This window comes from Bison bison, unplaced genomic scaffold (assembly GCF_000754665.1).
Source record: "Bison bison bison isolate TAMUID 2011002044 unplaced genomic scaffold, Bison_UMD1.0 scf7180017864481, whole genome shotgun sequence".
NCBI lineage: Eukaryota > Metazoa > Chordata > Mammalia > Artiodactyla > Bovidae > Bison > Bison bison.
The window spans coordinates 5,694,304-5,699,344 of NW_011495041.1; positions in this window are offsets into that span (position 1 = coordinate 5,694,304).

Genomic DNA, 5,041 nt, shown 5'->3' on the forward strand with positions numbered 1-5,041 from the left:
CTTTCAGTCCAAGGGACTCTCAAGAGTCTTCTCCAACACCACTGTTTAAAAGCATCAATTCTTCGGCGCTCAGCCTTTTTCACAGTCCAACTCTCACATCCATACATGACCACTGGAAAAACCATGGCCTTGACTAGATGGACCTTTGTTGGCAAAGTAATGTCTCTGCTCTTCAATATGCTATCTAGATTGGTCATAACTTTCCTTCCAAGGAGTAAGCATCTTTTAATTTCATGGCTGCAGTCACCATCTGCAGTGATTTTGGAGCCCCCCAAAATAAAGTCTGCCACTGTTTCCACTGTTTCCCCATCTATTTCCCATGAAGTGATGGGACCAGATGCCATGATCTTCATTTTCTGAATGTTGAGCTTTAAGCCAAAATTTTCACTACATAAATCTATAAATACTACATGGTACCCAAATGTTGTTGCTTTGGCTTTTTTTTTTTTTTTCCCTCACAGACCAGAGACCGATGCACGTCATTGATTTCTGGTATTTACAATAATGTGAAATATACAGTAAAAGTTATAAAAATAGTAAAGTTATATAATTCCCTGATGTTTTGGACAAGATTAAGACATTCTCAGATAATAACTGATATGCAAATCATTTTAAATAGAAAAATCCCAAATATCCCTTCATTGAAAACATGAATCTAAGATCCACTTATGTTGAATAAGATTTAGTTGCTGTTGCAAAGTATGCATGAAAGTTTGGTTCATTTTTTTCTGCATAAAACCATTCAATTAATCTAGAACCATTTGTCTAAAACACTATAATTCTCCCATTGAGTTTCCTTGGTATCTTGGTCATAAACCAATTGGTCACATATATTTATCTTTGTCTCTTGATTTCATGCATAGGTCAACACAGTGGCTCTAAAGGAATGTCTTATTTGTTCTGTCTACAAGGCCAACCTTATTGTAAATCAGTCAAATAATTTAATTATGTGGATTTCAGAGTTACAAGATAATTTGTTAAGTCTCTCATGTGAATGTTAAGGAAAGAATATGGCCTTAAAATTATAAATCAAAATTCTAAAAATCTACGGTTTGCTAGAGTTAAGAATGTATTCTTCTGAAGACAGGAAAATTGAAAGAAGTTGTGCATTTTTCATTGATTCAAAATATTACACACAGGTAAGAGATAACATAATTGAGTAGACTTTTTTCCAAAAAGAAATGACGCAATTGATTGTCAATTCTTTACTGTATTTGGAATAGAATTCTGCCTTTCCTAGACTCTTTCCTTAACATAAGGAGCCTGGTTGCTCTTTGGGGTTGAAAAATCAGTCATATACGAGTCTAGCAAATACAGAGAAAACATTGTTCATAAAGAGATAAAGATAAAGGCCAAATATCCTGCAAAAAAGACATAGGACTTAGAAGACCCAGAGAACTGAAATCTACACCTGATTGCTGATGATTATTTCATCCTTCCTAAAGAATTAAAACATATTTAGACTTGATCACTCTATGAAATATCTCTGACACCACCACACTGCAAAATCTATTAAATGTGGCCTAATCAAGAGATCAAATTGTCAATATACATTGGATCACAGAAAAGGCAAGAAAATTCCAGGAAAAGATCTACTTCTACTTCATTGACTATGCTAAAGCCTTTAACTATGTGGATCACAACAAACTGTGGAAAATTCTGAAAGAGATGGGAATACCATACCACCTTACCTGCCTTCTGAGAAATCTGTATGCAGGTCAAGAAGCAACAGTTAGAACTGGGCATGGAACAATGGACTGGTTCCAAATAGGAAAAGGAGTACATCAAGGCTGTATATTATCACCCTGGTTATTTAACTTATATGCAGAGTATATCATGTGAAATGCTAGGCTGGATGAAGCCCAAGCTGGAATCAAGATTGCCAGGAAAAATATCAATAACCTCAGATATGCAGATGACACCATCCTTATGGCAGAAAGAGAAGAACTGAAGAGCCTCTTGATGAAAGTGAAAAAGGAGAGTGAAAAAGCTGGCTTAAGATTCACCATTCAAAAACAAAGATTATAGCATCTGATTGCAACATTTCATGGCAAACAGATGGGGAAACAATGGAAATAGTGACATACTTTATTTTCTTGGTCTCCAAAATCACTGCAGATGGTGATTGCAGCCATGAAATTAAAAGATGTTTGCTCCCTTGAAGAAAAGCTATGACCAACCTGGACAGCATATTAAAAAGCAGAGACATTACTTTGCTGATAAAGGTCCATCTAGTCTAAGTTATGGTTTTTTCAGTAGTCCCATATGGATGTCAGAGTTGGACCATAAAGAAAGCTGAGCGCCGAAGAGTTGATGCTTTTGAACTGTGGTGTTAGAGAAGACTTTTGAGAGTCCCTTGAGCGACTGATCTGATCTGATCTGATCTGGACTGCAAGGAGATCAAACCGGTCAATCCTAAAGGAAATTAATCTGGAATAGTCATTGGAAGGACTGATGCTGAAGCTGAAGCTCCAATAATTTGGCCACCTGATGAAGAGCCAACTCATTAGAAAGTCCGTGATGTTGGGGAATATTGCAGGAGGAGAAGGGGAAGACAGTGGCCAAAGTGGTTGGATGGCATCACTGACTCAACGGACATGAGTTTGAGCAAGTTCTGGGAGATGGTGTAGAACAAGAAGCCTGCCATAATGCAGTCCATACGTCACAAAGAGTTGGACACAACTGAGTGACTGAACAACAACAATCAAGACAAGGAAAAAGAACAAGATAAACAAAAAATACCTAAAGTGTAAGGAAGGATTGGTTATAAATGGCAGTGATCATAGCTATTAAAATAGATTTTACAGGGAAGTCATATCAGCACTAGAGTTTCGTCTTGGTACAAGATGGCTTTACTTTTGTTTATTCCTGAATTTGCTAATGATCAATTGAAAATATATGTACAATGTAAACATATAGGCGTGTGATTGATATGCCTCGATGATTTCCTCTTTTCTGATAGAAGGGCACCCAATGATGCCCTTAGATTACAATAGAGGAAATACCTGTGCTCCCCCAGAACCTAATCTAATGTGTATTTTCCAGTCTCAAGTTTTTTACTTAACGTTTTCTGTTGCTGTCAGCACCGGGGTAAGTTCTCCTTAATTATGCCTGTGAGGCAGGTCTATGAAGCTTTCACTTCTATCTACTTATTTTTTGAGCATGCCTACCAATAACCAATGATGTGGGTAAGAGTAGAGATGGCGAGAAATTGACCCAAGTACATTGGAAGAGAAAGAAATAGTAAAAAGAGAAGAAAAACCTTCTGTTGTTGAAGGGCAGAGATCATTCAATATATACTGTCAGAAAAGAAAAGAGTTTTATTATCCACCCTAGAACAGAGAAGTCTAATTTAATAATTAAAGCAAAAGAGAAAGCGCACATTAAAAGTTTTCTGAATTACAAATGTAATTTGAACATTTTGACAAAGAATGTATGATAATTTTTCCCTAATAAACTTCCAAATTTCATACTTGATAATAGGCAAACATCCCTAAAAATGTTTTCTATCTCCTCTGGTGAAAGTGCAATTACAAAATAGAAATCAAACCTGAAGTGAATTGCATTGCTTTAAGGAATACACTTTCTATTGTGTGTACTGACATTGCTCTTTTGTGTAGGAGGTAGGAGGAGTAATTATCTCAGACTAATTTCAATGCACGATAGTTCAACTAACCAGAGAATATATGAATTATAGTATTAATATCCGTGGGAAAAAAACAAAGTAAAAAATGAACAGTCTTATTGTTGAAAAACCAAAAGAAATACCTCTTTGTGAGAATGCAGGTGGTATAAAATGGCAGACAATCAGATTTTTACTGTACAACATTTTGGAACAAAATTGAATTCTGTCACATATGGTAGTTCATTGTATTATGATCTGCTACTCTCTACGGTGTAGGTAAACCACATTTCCAGATGGCAGGAGTAAATATGGACTCCCCATGATGAAAAAACACAAGGCAATTTTAGTTTTGGCATACTACATAATTGTCGAACAGCAAACAAAGACGAGAACAAAGAGAAATTTTGGAAAGCTTATTGATTGCTTTTATTATTTCCTGCCTCAATAAGTAACACATGCTCATGTGGGATATTTTGGGAAATGGAAATATTTGGAATTCTCAGAAACATAGTAGACATAAAAGAGAAAATTAAAAATGACCTCTAGTCACACAATACAGAATGTATTGTGAGGCATTCAGGTGTCTGTGAGTGTGGCCTGCATGTTACATCCAACTCATTTGTATGTATTTATCAAATATTTGGGACATAATGAATGCAGAGTTTTATACTGCAAATATTTGTTAAATATCATGCCATACAGTGTCTGAAAATATAATTCAATAGGTAAGTTCCATATGATATTTTTGGTAGTGTGACAGTGAAGTATATTAAGCAATCCAATAAGGTATTAATAAATAAAACTATTATCTCTACTTTATTGATGTCAAAATGGAATAAACTAGTTATATAATATCACACAGCTAGATGGTGAGAGTCTAGCAGAGCTAGCTTCCTTAATAAATAGACTATAATATATCACATAAGCTGCTGATGCTAAGTCGCTTCAGTCATGTCCGACTCTGTGCGACTCCATAGACGGCAGTCCACTAGGTTCCTCTGTCCCTGGGATTCTCCAGGCAAAAATACTGGAGTGGGTTGCCATTTCCTACTCCAATGCATGAAAGTGAAAAGTGAAAGTGAAGTTGCTCAATTGTGGCTGACTCTTAGCGACCCCATGGACTGCAGCCTACCAGGCTCCTCCCTCCAAGAGATTTCCCAGGCAAGAGTACTGGAGTGAGTTGCCATTGCCTTCTCCGATATCATGTATAAAGTTGTATAACTAGCTCAAATAATATAAAAATTCTTGAACTAGGTCTCAAAGGATTATGAGTACATTTTATGTAACCAGTTACAATAAAGTTAAAAATATCACAAACAATTTGAAGAAGTTTAAATTTTATTTAGTTCAACCAGCCATTTTTATACTTGCTTTAGAGAGAGGGGAAAAAAATTCTTTACTTAATTATTTATTCAT